Consider the following 18,219-nt stretch of genomic DNA (forward strand, 5'->3'; position numbering starts at 1 on the left):
TCTTCTACATAAGTATAAGCCTTCCTGAGAAGATTTTTTATGTAAAACTTGGATTCTCAATGGTGGCCATAACCTACCCCCAAGGGTCATGATTTGAACAATTTAATGATGCAATATCAGAGCTGCCAACATTCTGAAATGAAAAATAGTAAGGCGGGGTCCAGGGACCGCTTAGGCCCTATGTCGCTGAAGATGTTTTGTAAATGGACATGCAATCGGAACAATTTGAGGCACTTTTCCATTTTATTTATTTTAAAACATTGACATGAATGCAATCGGCCATCTGAAACCGAAACAACGATTATACAAGCAAGGGTTGTAAGGATTATGAAAATTTAATTATAATAGTAGAAACCAGTTATGAAAATTCCGGTATTGTAAACTTTGACCAAAAAAATCGAAATCGTAAAAATCTAGAGAGAAATCGTAAGGCGTATTTGGGGTGCTAATTTCGTAAGACTTACACCAAAGTCGTAAGGGTTAATGGCAGCTCTGCAATATGTTTCAAATAATATTTTCTGACTTAACATAAAAAAATTTAATGGATATATTATTTAGCTTTGCTTTTCTTCTTTATGTACATATGTGCAAGAGCCAAGACATTTAGTGTTGTACTTGAATTAGCAAAAGTTTCTTCCCACCTGATGCATTAAAAAGAATACACAGCCAAATGTAATATATTTACAGTAATTAGCTTTTCTAATATTCAATTCATCAGCAATCAAGTCCATGCATTATCAAAAAGTGCTTTGGACCTTCCCAAAAGTACAAAAGAGTGACTTGTAAAGGTATTTATTTACCAGCCCACATCATCTGCTTTCAACATCCAGGCAGGGCTTCACACATTAGGTACTATAAAACTTACATGCAGTGAAAACACTGAGGTTCAACAACCTCTAAAACAATTCAAAAACTTTTATATGATGTAGAAATTTACATATCATGACTAAGAATGCTCAAAACAAACTAGAAATATGTCCATAGGACATGAATGCCCTGCCAAGAGAATATTAGCAATGCAACATTTAAATTTGTATTAGTGTATGAAATTTGATGAGAATATTTTGAATAGTGATGCCGTTGAATTGCTTAAATTAGTATGTATCAGCATATGAATTTGACACTAATTTCAGAAAAGTGAGGTCAAGGTCAAAGGAAAGGTCAAGGTCAAAATGTTGATGCAGTTGAAAAACTCTCATCAGTATGTATCAGCATATAAAGTTGAAAAAATATTATGAATAGTTCTTTAAAACTGACTTAAACACAATTTGATAAAAAATGAGGTCAAGGTCAAATGAAAGTTCAAGGTTTAAAATGTTGAGGCAGTTGAATTGCTTACATCAGTATGTATCAGCAATTGAGTTTGACACTAATTTAGGAAAAGTGAGGTCAAGGTCAAAGGAAAGGTCAAGGTCAAAAATGGTGAAGCAGTTGAAAAGCTCTCTTCGATATGTATCAACATATGAAGTTTGATAATACTATCTTGAATGGTATGTTTAAAACTGAGCTAAACACTAATATTAGAAAAGTGAAGCCAAGGTCAAAGGAAAGGTCCAGGTAAAAAAAATGTTGATGCAGTTGTATAGCACTCATCAATATCTATAAAATGCTGATGAAATATCTTGGATAGTTTCTTTATAACTGGGCTAAACACTAATTTAAGAAAAGGAAAGGTCAAGGTCAAAAATGGTGATGTAGTTGAATAGCTCTTTTCAGTATGTATCAACATATAAAGTTTAATAACACTATCCTGAATGGTATCTTTAAAACTGAGCTAAACACTAATTTTAGAAAAGTGAGGTCAAGGTCAAAGGAAAGGCCAAGGTCAAAAAATGTTGATGAAGTTGTATAGCTCTCATCAATGTCTATCAGCGTATGAAGATTGATGAAAATATATTACATAGTTTCTATAAAACTGAGCTTTGAACAGAGCTAAACGCAAAGTGTGACGAAAGGACAGACAGAAGGACAGAAGGATGGAAGATCTGATGGACATGACAAACACTATATGCCCTATTCATGGCAGGGAATAAAAATATGCTTGATTTAATAAGAGGGAAAACCAGTACTGGTTTCTTACCTCTAGAGATGGAAAACTTTGTGAGAACAAAGTTAGGGCCATCAAAGGTCACCTGTAATTTGTAACTGATCAGGTGTATAAAAGGCATATTTTTCATATACAAAGATAATATTTTAAAAATATGACCCGAAATTTTTTTTATTATTATATGTTATATTTTACCACAATTTACTTATCTTCAAAGTTAAATTATTCTTTAAAACTGGTATCTAATGATAAATATTTGGCTGAGAGGATCTCACTAAGGCATGCTACAGGAAATGTCAACAAATGTACCTGAACTTCTGTCAAAAGATTCAAATATAATGCTGCATAAAAGGAAGGTGGCACCTGGACAAATTTTAGAATTATTAATCTTAAAAACAGACAGACAGACAAAGCAATACCTTCAATACATGTATAACCTAAAAATCTATAGGATACAGGATTTGCAGAGTTCTAATTAGTATAAAACCAAATACCCATCATAAAATGAATATTTATCTCTTCCTGAGCATCCAACATCATCAATTCTAGGCATCTTACACTTAATATAAAATTCTGTTTAAAAAAATTGAAAAAATCTCAAAAATATCAAGTGTGATTAATATTTATCAAATAAATGTCGGATACACCTGAGACAATTATAGAATTTTATTTACAGAATGTCCTTGACCTATTAATAGAAACAAAAAGTAAGTTGCGCTTTTAGTACGGTACCTGAAAAAGATTCACAAATCATTTACTTACATATATTGGTGCCTGAACAACACTATCCCAAAAAAATTTCATGTCCAGTGTCTCAGGATAAAGAATCTAATCATCTTCAGATGTTCTTTACAGAGGCTGAAGAGTAAGTCGCTTCACTAACACATCATAATCACATATGACTATCTGCAGGTAATCCTAACACATGCTGGATAAGTAATAATATGTCGTGACTACCGCTAACAGTATTCTATCTTTTAATATATATTTGTTTGAGATAATTCCATCTTTGTAAAGGAATGGGGACTAATCATTCATAATCAAGATAATATTATTAATCATACTTTGTCATACCCCATAAAAAAGGAATTTTGGAAGTTCTACGGAATGCTAACCTCATTTGACCTGGATTGCAGACAAGGTCAGGCGAATAGTCAGAATGGAAAAGACATGTACACAGAGAAGGCAAGGGGTCTAAGGGCTGCCACAAGTCCCTTAGGGGTCTAGGACAAAGCTTCAAGAAGTTCCTGGGTTTTTCCAAGTATTTCATTTTCCTGGGGGAAAATTGTGCTAATTCCCTTTTCTTTACAGTATAACAGTTTTATTAATTAACGCAAAGATAATATTGGATTACTTCACTAAGCAACATGTATAAGAAATGTAATTAACAAACAAGAGGCCCAAGGGCCTTAACGGTCACCTGAGTTTAAAACAACAATCCATAGAGTATAAAGCTAACTGATAAAAGAAGCTTTGTTGCCCACAAGCAAGAGAAAAAGGGTGATATTGATCATCAAAATAATTGGTCTAGTATTCAGTTACAATTGATAAATTAAGATTGTATGTTGTTTTAACGTCCCTCTCAAGAATTTTCACTCATATGGAGACACCACCACTTGCCGGCGTAGAGATACAAATTTTTTCCTATACTCGGCACTCAGGACCATTGAGCAGTGATGGATCTTTTTCGTGCCAGCACCTACTGCGACACAGGACCTTGGTTTATACGGACTCATCCAAAGGACTTGTCTCCACATCCCACAGTAGAATTTGAACCCGCGACGTAAGGATTGACTACTTACTTCATGACTCTAGGGCAGATGCTCTAACCACTGCGCCAAGCAGGCAACAATAAATTAAGAAATAATTAGTCTAGTTTCCCATTTAGTTTTTTTTCTGTTAAGTTTTTTTTGGTATACTGGCCCCTCCCTTCCCCCAGGGGTCATGATTTGAACAATCTTGAATCCACACTACTGACTATTACTTTTTGTTAAAAAGAATTTCATATTCGTGTAATAATGCAAGGCAGTGTGCTGGCAAAAATTTCATACTCATGTGTATTAGTATTCCTAAAGATTTTATAGAGCAGTAACAACAACTGAATATTCTGTCTCGCTAATAAAAAGTCAGTGACTATTTCGTGAAAATAAGGTGTCACAAAAATTGAATGATCTACATTTCTACAGTGTGTCTGAAGATCTTTCTGTATTAAAATGACTATCAGGTAATAATGGCTTCATTGTTTATGAGAAGATTTTTTAATAATCTTTCTAACTAAAACTTTGATAACCTAGGCCTAAGAAGTGGTCAAAATTAAATTTTGTTTGCAGATGCTTTCATACACAACAAATCATGGCTTTGCTATTTTTGAGAAGATGATTTTTCTTATGTATTCATATGTCAAAAATCATCTGTATTCATATGTCAATCTTTGATCATCCATTGTCACCCCACCCTATCTTCAAAGTCATGACTTGAATTTCTATTACCTGAGGATGCTTCTTTGTAAATATAACCAATCATGGCCTTGCTGTTCTTCAGAAAAATGTATTCCCATGTAAAACTTTCATTGAATTGTGGCAGCACCTTACCCCAGGGATAAAAGATTTGAACAAACTTTAAAATATTACTCCTGTGTATTCATATGTAAAATTTTGATCATCCATTGTGGCCCCAGGGGAAAACCTCTTTTAACTTGAATCTACACTACCTGAGGATGAATTGGAATCCATATATATATATAAAGTTTCATTTCTTGGCCCAGTGGTTCTTGAAAAGAAGATTTTTTTTAAAGATGCCATGAATTTGTCACTAATTCTTAATTATGTCACCTTGGAAGAATGTTTGGCCCTTCATTTGAAAAAAAAAATTGAATAATCTTTACCCAAGGACACTTTGTGTCAAGTTTGGTTGAACTTGGCCCAGTGGTAGAAAATAGGAAAAGTTTTTCCACAACACACACTAGGGCTGGGTATTGAAAGAAATTTTTCGATACGATACATATTGCAATACAGAGGTGCGATATGCGATACATATTGCCGATACAGACAAATGAGAAAACACTACTTTTTGCATGTTTTTTTTAAAGAGGTGATAGTATTTTTTGATTGCATAAATTTACAAAAATAAAACATTTTAAATCCTTGTTGCTTTTTGAATGGACAAGTGTATGAAAGATTAATGTTATTTGCCCATATTTTTTTGAGAAAAATCAAATTTCGATCCAGTTAGTCAGGTATCAGACAAGCCCTTGTGCATGTCAATTTTTGGTGATAAATCTACTCGTCTTCAGAAGCCACAAACGACATTGACCCGTTTGTCTGTGTTGATACTTCACTTGACGTCGTATTCGTGGAAGTAATGGCAGATAAAATATTTTACCAAATTGTTTTGAGTTAAAATAAACTATGACTTAAAAAATTCTGATTGATATCTTCTTGGATCACCATGTGACACGCCATTTTGACCGGAAGAAGATTTTTTAGCAAAAAGGTCAATGTCGCGATGCCGGCTGAGATGGGTAATAATATATAGGCTTGTTGTTCCAACAGAACTTAATTCTTGTTGACAAATATAATTACATTTTGCCTTTTTGCTGCTAACTTTTACGTAGGCGATCCTTCACTTTTGACATGTTTACATGCGTTTAAAATTTTAAATAAGTCGTTCGTAATATAAGTCACCTTGACGTTTTTCTTTCTCTTAATTAAACGTTGTTTTCAATACGCAAGCATCTCTGTATCGGTTATCGTATTGCTAAAAAGTATCGATATATACCGATTACCGATATATTGATCCAGCATACATGTTAACTCTACCGATTTAGGCGGGAGTCTACCGCTTTTTCATTCTATCTCCCGCCTACCGATTTAATGCAGAAATCTACCGCTTTTCTACAAAAGCTTCGTGTAAAGTATTTTTGGTTCGCTTGGGTATCCATTTTTGAAGCCACTCTCATAAAATCTCGCTAGATATCGCGTGATTTGACTCGGAATCATACAAACGCTTTTTTGTACTTAGATTTCAAGCACGGATTTGACAACGACAACAACACAAGACTACCAGTGATTACATTGGTTACGATAAATTAATCAACATTCCTGCCATGAAAAAGGAGATACAGCTTTTAAGAATAAGATGAAAACATTTGACAGCATTTTTATCAATAAAGTCAATAGAAATCACTCGATTGACCAAGCCATGTTGCACATCTCTACTTTCGTTTTCGATCATCGCGGGAAATCTGATTTATATTATATGTCTCTGATATAACGAAAGATAGGAACTTGTTTTAGATCTAGATTAAACCATTTTATCATTTGTTTTGTTTAAAAACTGAATGAATATTTTGAATTTTTGCTTCTAGGCTAAATCAGCAAAGATCACTCTTCACAAGGCTAAGTAAAGTAAAGTATAGCCAATCCAAGCAAAATGATGAGCATGACAAATATTTGAATTTGTACAATTTATGTCAAATTTAAGGTGTTTCTGTCTTCTTCTTTGCTGTTGATATTTAAGATTAATTAGTGTAGGTACCGGATTTCATTTAAGGCTTATAATATACATGTATATTACATGAAAGATATCGATAATCCAAGCGTTAAACAACACGCGCGCAATGCTACCGCTTTTGAGGTCTGAATCTCCCTATTTTTCATCACAATAGGTTAACATGTATGGATCCAGCCCTAACACACACACACACTGACGGACAAATAAGATAACAATAGATCACCTGAATTACTCAGGTGACCCACAAATATGTTATTTACTCCTGCACTACTGTATTCAGTCGCAAGTGTTCAACAATGTAATTGAAATTCATTTTCTCAAAGATCTTTAAAAAAAGTATCAATGTGTTGTTGAACATTTAAAAATTAATTAATAACAAGCTGATTGGTCAGGACTTTTAAACATATCTAAAAAAAATTATTTAGTTGAAAATTTCAGATTTTCTAAATTGCATATAATTTGATGAACATATGACACAAAATTATAGATTTGAATCTCTCACTCTCTCTCTCCCTCTTTATTGTAAATTCTTTTCCTTTTTTTTTGGAAGGGGGGGGGGAATGGTGTGTAGCATATGCATACTGAGGTGAAGGAAACTACGCACCTAAAGGTTACTGAACAGTAAAGCAGATTAGATGCCACTTATACACACAGTCAGGTAAAGAGACATAACTCTTTGTAGGTACTTCGGTCTTGAAGTGTTTAAGGACATTGGCACGGTTCCTGGCTTTAGTATAGATATTTTCAAGAACTTCTGAACAGGTTTAATGGTACCAAACATGTTTAATTCTGGTTCGTTTAACCCACCAAGCCAGCCTTCCATTTTAGATTTATAGTCAAATCAATGCTTTCACAATTCTCAATGCATTCCCTATGTAAAATGTTGATAAAAAGAACCTACATTATTTTTAACCATACAATTTCTCTAAAACCCATTTATTTCATAGACATTTTGAATAAAATAGATTGTTGTATCCTATGACATGCATATATTTTGGCTTAAAATGCAAATACAGAAACAAGACACAGAAATTCCAGCACTGATCTTTAATTTGAGTTACTTCCCTTAATATCCAATTATTATTCATTATGATCATGACTTCAATCTATCATGTAATTTACGTTATTGGAAACAAATTGTCATAAATATATTTACATGGATTTATCAAACTTTTATTAGTAGTCTCTCTAGTGCCTCCTTCACATGACCTACAGAAATGTCCTTATGAGGATACCAGCCTAGCTTTCACCACTTTCAGCATATGTGGCATCTTTGCCCTTCCCAGGATAGCTATGGTAAATGACGGCCTGTTGACTGTCTGCTGCCCCTTTAGTTTACACAATGTACAACAAAGCCATCACTGCTTCTCTTTCTTGCATTATAGTTGATTATATCCGTTAAACACGTGTTTTTGTTTACCTCTGTAAACGTTTTATTTATTTACACCGCCTAGAGAATTCCAAACAGGAGATCACTCTCAATGACTGTTTTTATAAATGGAAAAAACCTATATGTATTAAACCTTTATTCTCCAGAAACCCTGCCTTGCCAATGACCTTAAGTATATGCAGTTTTGTTTCTCCTAAACTTAAAACCAAGTTTTTTAATCTGTAAATCTTGTAATGATGGAAGAGTCACTAAGATGTAATGATGGTAAACCAACTTTTAAGAATCATTTTAATATCGATTAATTTTCGGATCAAGGCTTTTTTGGATCTGTTGTTAATAGGCACAGAGACTATAAAGACTGGTTCGCGGCGAGAAATATTCGCGATAGATCGAATCAATCTTCAAAATATTGAAAATTCTGTGTTCTTTCGATACAAAATATAGATTTCTTATTGCTTTAACAATTTTTTTTGCTGCTCCATTATATATGTTTCATTGATTTTTATAGCACTTCACACATTATCTTTGGAGTGGTAAATGGTATAGCACAAATAATCCAATTATGATAAAATTATCAATATATATGTATAGTTCTCACCAGACAAAATGTCCTAGTTAAGGCAGTACAAAATACAGATAGAACAAATTTTCTAAAAATTTATATAACTTATCAAAAAAATTAATAAATAGTTTCTAAGATACAAAATTTCTCTTCATGTGTAATAAATAAAAGAATTCAGCCACACACTTTTTTTGTCCACAAAGTTTTGAAATAAAGTGTATCAGAACCTCATAACCTTACAAACTTCAAAGAGGAAGTTTTTGGGGAAAAACAATATATTTCTTCAAAATCAGTATGTTATTGTTATAAAATAAAAATTTGGAATAGCATTATTTAAAGTTGAATACATATTATAACTAATTTCAGAGTAACAAAAATTACTTGGTTAGTAGATATATAATTTTTTTTGCTTAAAAAAGGTGTGAAAGTACATACAAAAAAAAAATGTGCATACGATTGAATTTTGATTTTTTTGGCCTGAGAAACTATTGATTAATTTTTTTTGGCCTAAGATACAAAATTTCTTTTTATGTGTAATAAATAAAAGAATTCAGCCACACACTTTTTTGTCCACAAATTGCGAACCAATAATTTGTTTTCAAAGAGGAAGATCAACATCAGAATGTGTATTGTTTAAACATAACTATTAGACATATTACAAATGTTTGTAATGCTATATTTAAAGTTCACATTTTTTTTAAATTATTATCTATAAATAAATGGAAAAAATACAGAAATCATAACTTTATCAGTGAACTGCAAATTCACACATAAAAATATAAAGAAGTATCTTGGTAATACAAGTAATTAAAGACTTTTAAAAACTGTTTAAAGTCAGCTAAGCAGAGTAAATTGAGCATATACAGGGGATGGTTAATGTCTCCCCAGCGGATAACAACTTCCGTTCCTTCTGCTTCGCTAGTGTGATCATTGCAAAGATACGAAGCACATTGATTAAAGTGTCTTCCCAAACAAAAAAGGCAAATCATATATAATTATTGGTGTATCAATTTAATGTCTTTTGTGTGTGTGTGTGTGTGTGAGTATTTTTTTTTAAATAAATAAATTAAGTACAATAAATAATTTTCGAAAAGTAATGGGCGCACTAATGAAATTTTTAAATGTTTATTCACATATTTAAGTAAAATGTTTTTGATAATATATAAAAAACAAAACATTGTGGAATGTAACACAGGCTGAACTGAGACGGTAAAAATAGCATGTTTATATTAGAGTACTTGTATTCGTAATAAAAGTTTTCAATATATAAGATTAGGATGAAAATTATCCTAACATCTCAAGTAATCGATTATAAAAATTCAAGGCATTTGACATTTTTAGTTTAAACATGGGAAACCATAAACACAATTACAAATGTGTGTGATGCTATGTTTAAAGGTCACATTTTTTAAAGTAAGTCATATTGATATGAGTATAAATGATTACATTGTGGTGAAAAAATAGAATAAACATAACTTTATCAGTGAACTGCAAATTCACACATAAATATGCTCCAAAATGAATGTATTAATAACTCTTATAGATTCGACCGTCGATGTGAGATTCTCTTTTGTTGAATGATGGTGAAACATGTGGTACATTGACTAATAAATAGGGGAGGTCGCATGAGTGTGCCACATTGGTTTCTTAACTGGTTATAGTCTCACATATGTAAATCAATAAAATTTCTAAATTTAAGTTGGGCTTATCCAACCACAAAGATGAAATGTGACTGTTTAAGGGCACTTTGACGTTATCATCCGTGCGCCGTAGGGCGATCTCTCCCCACTACCATATCATAAAATAAATAATTTGTGTTAACATATATTTTTGAAATTTGCTATGTATATTCATAATTTTCCTTCCAAAATTAAAAATAGATTAAATAATATGATGCAGACTGTCTACAAACATTATAGTATGTACTTGTATACTATAAACCAGTAAATATTGCTAAGTGCTGTATTGTAGGAAATAAATTAAATATATAGATGAAATAAGAAACATTTATTTACAGCAATAATCCACAATACTTTTTTTATGTATTAAAGTTTCATGTAAGCCATATCATATATTTCAATTCCTTTTGAAACTTTATAAATATATTTACACTAGCTGTATTTTCCTTTGTTGTTTGGGATGGAAATGAATATTATAATGGAAACTATTTGTGACAGAGTAATTTACTATCTTTACACTAGTTAGTCTAAGAAGTCAGAATTATCTTATTCTACTAAATACTAATGTAATTTAATCAAATGTCTCTCAAAACTGTAATGGATGCAGTGTGGAAAGGGGAGCAACTCCAGTAGGTTTTTCACAGCAAGATAATCAATTACCATTTAATAAAGATACTTTTACCTGATATTCAAGTTGAATCTATAATTATTAGTACACAATGCCTAAAATAAAGAAGTCCTTCCTGTACAAGTTCCTGTTAACCATAAAACAATAAAAATTAATAATACATGTACAGTAATAGGCAAGTAAAAATGAGGGAGAGATCGATCAGGTTTATTTTTATCTTGCATAATTTTGATTACTTCCTGGTTTCATTAACCTAAGCCTATAGAAAAATGAGGACTTTTGGCTAAAGTACAAATTCTCCACTGTATATAATTTGTTAAAAACAGATAGTTTTGAAGCACTTTAAAGTCATATGGAAGAACATGCACTTCTGAACCTCGAAATTTCATTGTCGGCTAGTATAAAAAGTACATTGTCTACTAAAATTCATACATTGTATCCCAATCCACAAGAATGACCAAAAAAAATCCTTTAAACACACATTTAAATCAACCACTCATACCAACATCACATGGTTTCAATGTCAGGTTACAATGAGCCAGAAATATTCAAGGCCATTTGACTGAATTAAATTCAAACCGAGATTAAAAAGTTTACTATGTAACCAAAAAATTCATGCAACATCATATTTTAGTGAACTTACACAGAATTTGCAGTTTTAAATGTGACAGGCTTTATAAAAGAGAAAGTAAACATGATGTTAAGAAGAAATAGATAAACGCTATTGTTAAACAAATGGAATAGACTAATTACGGGACTCAATAATTCCAAGATCGAACTTCCAAATAAATCATTATGGAATGAAAAAAAGTGTAGTACAGAGTATATACATGTATAAGTAACATGAAAAGCATAACCAAGTAGTACATACAGCTAACATATTAAATACAACATCCAACGACTACGAAAATTGCATGAAGCAAATGTCAAAGTAACTCATGAAACAAACTTACAGATCTACATAACGTCGTAGTCCATCTACTACACTGTGACCATCACCAAAGAAGACACTATAATATTGCAGTCACTAAATGTCTGTAAGATAATTAAATATTCCAAATTCCCTGGGTGTTCAACCCTTAGGTTATATAAGACAATTCCTCCCAATGGAAATCAACCCAACTACTCTTTTTCTCCAAGATTGTCCTACATATATATATTTTTTTAGATGTTTACTTGTTAGTTTTTAATTAATGTGGCATATTGTTACAGCACTATTAGACAAAACAATATGACTGTCATTTATCTTCAAGAATTCAACAGAAGTCTGGAGGATTCTCAGTTTTTGGGTAACACATTATTGATTTCATTAATTTACTAGAATGTACAGCTTTAAAGCGTCAGAGTTCCAAGGAGGGGATCAGCCCACACATCAAACTTCAGCATGGGAAAATCAATTTAAAACTCAAAGATTGATGTGACCTAGGACAATTAATGTATTTTGTAGCCTTTGTAGTAAGTGTGATATGACTTTGTACAAGTTATATTCATCAATATTGAATACATGTACTATTAGTGAAAGATATAAACTTACACAGCTATACATGTACACATAGGTAAATTAGTATAAAATTTTCATTATAGGAAATCAATTCTAAATCTATGTACAACATTCAATCCCCTAAAACACACGAAAACCCTTGTCTCGGTGTGATGGAATACAGATCGAGCCACACTTTGAATACTATAAACACCAAAACATTTCTCATTTAGCTTAATTTAATTTTAAAATTTGAATAAACTAGAAATATGTCCATAGGACATGAATGCCCTGCCAAGGGTATATTAGTAATGTAACAGGAAAATTTGTATTGGTGTAAGAAATTTGATCAGAATATCTTGAACAGTGATGCAGTTGAATTGCTTACATCAGTATATATCAGCATATGAAGTTTGACGATAATTTCATTAAAATGAGGTCAAGTTCAAAGGAAATGCCAAAGTCAAAAACTGTTGATGCAGTTGAAAAGCTCTCATCAGTATGTATCAGTATATGAAGTTGAAAAAGTATCATAAATGGTTTCTTTAAAATTCACTTAAACACAAATTGATAAAAGTGAGGTCAATGTCAAAGCAAAGGTCAGGGTAAAATGTTGATGCAGTTGCATATCTCTCATCAATATGTATCAACATATGAAGTTTGATAAAAATATCTAGCCTAAGAATGATTTCTTTAAAACTGACTTAAACACAATTTGATAAAAGTGAGGTAAAGGTCAAATAATAGGTCAAGGTCAAAAATGTTGATGCAGTTGAATTGCTTACATCAGTATGCATCAGCATATGAAGTTTGACACTGATTTAGGAAAGTGAGGTCAACGTCAAATGAAAGGTCAAGGTCAAACTGTTGAAGCAGTTGCACATCTCTCATCAATATGTATCAATATATGAAGTTTGATATCTAGAATGATTTCTTTAATTAAAACTGACTTAAACACAATTTGTTAAAAGTGAGGTCAAGGTCAAAAATGTTGATGCAGTTGAATTGCTTACATCAGTATGCATCAGCATATGAAGTTTGACACAGATTTAGGAAAAGTAAGGTCAAGGTCAAAGGAAAAAAAAAATGTTGATGCAGTTGCATATCTCTCATTAATATGTATCAACATATGAAGCTTGATAAAATATCAAGAATTATTTCTTTCATTAAAACTGACTTAACCACAATTTGATAAAAGTGAGGTCAAGGTCAAATACAGTAAAACTTAGTACGAACTAGTGATGGAACGATTGTCGCCGACAATCGATTGTCGGTCGTTAGAAGCTCTTCGATGCTACTAATCGATTATAAAATAAATGTCGCCGACATCGCTAACAAAAAATAAAATTGTCATACTTTAATTTTATTACCAAATCCAAGCGCAAAGAGCATAAAAGTAGTGATAAATGTTATGGAAGGATTCCGTGTCTTATTGATACTTTTACCGCCATGATTAAATATGGGGTTAGACTAATACCAGGAAACGGTAATATTGCAAGGTTTTACTATACAAAGGAAAACATAATTAGTCTAGTCAATCTTTAAACGTAATTATAATTATAAATACAAGTCTAACCTCTGGCTAATTACTTTTAAAACTTGCAATTTTAACTAATTAAAACTAATTTTAAGAAATAAATACATGTATTAAATGAAAGGTGGGACTAATATCAGTAAAATACCCATTGCATGGATTTTGTAAAAAAAAAAAAAAAAAAAAATATATAAATTCCCATTCTGTTTCAATAGTCCTATTGTTTAAAGTAAACAAAATATTATTTGCCACTTTTTAAAAAAGATATTTCAGTTGACATTTTTGAATATTTTATGTAAGTAAATGGAAAATAGAAATCTGAATAAGTTTTAACTTTTCTATATCAATTTCATTAAAGTTCAAAATTTCGATTATAATCGATTATTAATCGATTATGCCCAGCCGATTATTACCGATAGTCGATTCTGATTTTTTTCCGATTCCCCATCACTAGTACGAACACGGATATAGCGAATTCACGGATATAGCGAAGTTTTTCTGGGTCCCCAGCAAAATTCTTAAAAAATCTTTGTAAAATTTTACGGTTATAACGAAATCTGATATAACGAATTTACGGATATAGCGAACTCATTTTGATCCCCAATGAGGTTAAATATAATGAAATTTACATCTTTTATAACAAACATTGAAAGATCTTTAAATTTGCTAAATTGAGCTGACTTTATTTTCTTGTAGCATTTGTATATAAAATTTAATTCATAATAAAACCTTAGTTATCAAAGGTATGTTTTGTAATATTTTGCTTCCCTAACATATTTGGTAGTAATACTTGAAGGAAAACATTCATATTGCAAACTCGCTATAAATGTTTATACAAATTCGTTATACGGATATAACGAATTACGGATATAGCGAATTAAATTCAAAGGTTCCTAGGACTTCGCTATAACCGAGTTTTACTGTAAAAGACCATGGTCAAAAATGTTGATGCAGTTGAATTGCTTACATCAGTATGTATCAGCATATGAAGTTTGACACTAATTTCACTAAAGTGAGGTCAAAGTCAAAGGAAAGGTCAAGGTAAAAAATGTTGATGCAGTTGAATTGCTCTAATCAGTATGTAACAGCATATTAAGTTTGATAAAAATATCATGAATTATTTCTTTCATTAAAACTGACTTAAACACAATTTGATAAAAGTGAGAACAAGGTCAAATAAAAGGTCAAGGTAAAAAATGATGATGCAGTTGAATTGCTTACACCATTATGTATAAGCATATGAAGTTTGACAATGATTTAGGAAAAGTAAGGTCAAGGTCAAAGAAAGGTCAAGTCAAAAAGGTACAGTTGAATTGGTCAAAAATGAATTATCTCTTTCATTAAAACTGACTTGAATTGCTCACTGTCAGACATTTGGTCTGACAAAGTCAAATGTTTTGTCGGACCAGACAAATCAGCATATTGAGAAAGTCATGTGAATAACAGCACCAAAATGATTTTAAAAATCTAACAATCTTGGGATGAATTATAACATAGACACAAATGACTGTTTTCTGACTTTGTGATAACAAAACTGGCTTAAACACAATTTGATAAAAGTGAGAACAAGGTCAAATAAAAGGTCAAGGTCAAAAATGTTGATGCAGTTGAATTGCTTACATCAGTATGTATAAGCATATCAAGTTTGACACTGATTTAGGAAAGTAAGGTCAAAGGAAAGGTCAAGGTCAAAAATGTTGATACAGTTGAATTGCTCTCATCAATATGTAACACATATTAAGTTTGATAAAAATATCTTGAATGGTATCTTTAAAACTGAACTAAACACTGATTAAAGATAAGTGAGGTCAAGGTCAAAGGAAAGGTCAAGGTTACAAATGGTGATGCAGTTGAATAGCTCTCATCAGTATGTATCAACATGTGATGTTTGATAACACCATCTTGAATGGTATGTTAAAAACTAAGCTAAACACTAATCTAAGAAAAGTGAGATCAATGTCAAAGGAAAGGTCAAGGTAAAAAAATGTTGATGCAGTTGCATAGCTCTCATCAATATCTATCAGCATATTAAGTTTGATGAAAATATCTTGGATAGTTTCTTTGAAACTGAGCTTTGAACAGAGCTAAACGCAAAGTGTGACGGAAGGACAGAAGGATGGAAAGACAGAAGACGGACATGACAAACACTATATGCCCCGGCTATATTCATGGTGGGGCATAATAAATTTTTGTAACAAGAGGAACACCGGCCTTATAGGTAACCTGACTATCAAACAACTTTCCCACAATTGAATTCGGTTCATTTTTTAAAACAGCTGGAGGCCATGAAATTCACAATTTTGAAAGAATCATCCTTGCTTATCATAGCTATACACCTTGCTTATCATAACTATACACTTACTAGTATTTTGTTTACTTAACACCCAAAAGCAGAGGATTATAAAAGAAAATTAAGAAATAATGTATTTTCTCTCTATAATCAGTCGAGCCCCCAAACCATTGAAAAATCCATGACCTTGGGATCACATATTTCACAATTTTGGAAGAGGCACCCTTGCTAATCATAACTATGCATTTAGTTTGTTTCTTTTACACCAAGGTGCAGAGAAGATTTCAAAAGCATTAATGCATTTTAGCTATATAATCAAATTACAGAGCCCCACCCAGTGAGACCCTAACCCTGGTCACATGTTTCACAACTTTGGAAGAAGCTCAATCCTTATTCATCATAAAAAATAAAAATACACTTAGTTCATAATACCCAGGAGCAGATTGTGGAAAAGATTTTCAAAGCATTTATGCATTTTTATTATCAATAGAGCCTTGCACTTACATCAGAACCTATATAGTTCTTACCAATTTACTATTTCAGAAGAGGTACCCTTGCTCATCATAACTATGTTGATTTAGTTAGTGGCCAGGGTCCATGAAATTCAATGGTGGAAGAAGCTAGGTCAAAGTGAGGGGAATACCAGTACATGTAATATTAACATTGTGTACCAATTTTGTGGTTGGTCTTAAAGCAATATCTACATTTGCAAATATTTTTCTTAGATGAACCTATTGAAGAGAAAATATGTTCAATTCTCTATGAACTTATTTGGGGGTTAGAGGTCATAGCACAACTGAATCACTCAGCGAGATGATGTCTTATTTACACAATATTTCTGTCTGGTTTCGGAACTACCACATTAAACTTAAAAGCGATGAAAAAAATAAAATAACTGAAACATAGAGATATTTTTGATTCCACAGATGTTCAATAGATCTTCCTTTGGTGTGAAGAATGTTTGAAATACCATGATTAGCCAAAATCGCACATATCTTTTTAACCCAAAATTCCTTTAAGGTATGTAAACTAAAATGGGAGATATCACCACTTTTGACTTCAAATATATTTAGAAGTCACAAAATAGTAAGATTATTCTCCTTTTTTTTTTTACATAGAAACAAAGAATTCCTGAACTGGACTGCTGAACATCATTGTAAATATTCAAATGTTGGAGCGAGACGAACTTTCAAGACCAAAGAACTTCTAGGTCATTGTGCATCACAAAAAACAGTACTGTAGCCTGTTCGACTGTTCGTGTAATAAATGCAGTTTTACTGTGGAATTCATTCGTATCAAATGTAAATATAAATTAGTTGGTATGTGATCAAACCTACTGAGAAACCCTTCGGGCTTCACAGGATTTGATCACATGACCAACTAAGTTCATTTCCCAGAGAACTTTTTAACATTGTTGTTTATTTCTTAAGTCACTTCAACTTCATTGTCACAGTTAAGGTATAATAATTGTTATTGGAAAATTAATTCATCTATCTAAGCTTAATAAGACAAAAAAAAAGTTACAAAAGAAAGTCAATAAATATCAATAAATCATGACAACAAAATAAATTCACACTTTTTATGATTCCCTTTGAGAGTCATGCTACATTACAAATTAATCCTTCATTTGGATAAGAATAAATTACTACAGACTCTATCTTCTTCTTAGATTATTATCATCTTATCTTCTAATCAAAGCCCTTGAAGATTCTGCAAATGGCATATTAGGATTAGAAGAGCTAGAATCTTCATTTGATGCTGAATTATGGGGTCATGGATATTCTAAGCAGTCTGCTCATAAAAAAGACTACAACAGTTATTGTGACGTTACAACCAACACCTCAAACAACATTGTAAACAATATTCGCAGCTATAGTTACGTATTTGAGCAGGAAAAATGTTAGACAAACCTATCACAGGATTATTCAACATTTGGACATCTTACACATAGCAAAACTTGGAAAGGAAAACACAGAGGTTACAAATTTGTAATCCGGACATTTTTTTCTTTTAATGGCTAAAGTTTTAAAATCTTAATTGGTGTCATCATGCAGCTAGCCTTCGATGCCTGATTTATTCAAATCCAGACTACATATT

General features: G+C 31.8%; 1 long non-coding RNA gene across 1 annotated transcript; it reads left to right on the top strand.

Moving 5' to 3' along the window:
• The first annotated feature begins 2,823 nt into the window (after positions 1–2,823).
• Positions 2,824–17,569, top strand: LOC134233880 (uncharacterized). The gene is made up of 3 exons (XR_009985085.1): positions 2,824–2,912; positions 17,049–17,142; positions 17,241–17,569. It is a non-coding gene; the product is annotated as an uncharacterized LOC134233880 (long non-coding RNA).
• Positions 17,570–18,219: the final 650 nt, after the last annotated feature.

Source organism: Saccostrea cucullata, unplaced genomic scaffold (assembly GCF_032062105.1).
Source record: "Saccostrea cucullata isolate Sc308-1 unplaced genomic scaffold, CSIRO_AGI_Scuc_v1 ctg432, whole genome shotgun sequence".
Classification (NCBI taxonomy): Eukaryota; Metazoa; Mollusca; class Bivalvia; order Ostreida; family Ostreidae; genus Saccostrea; species Saccostrea cuccullata.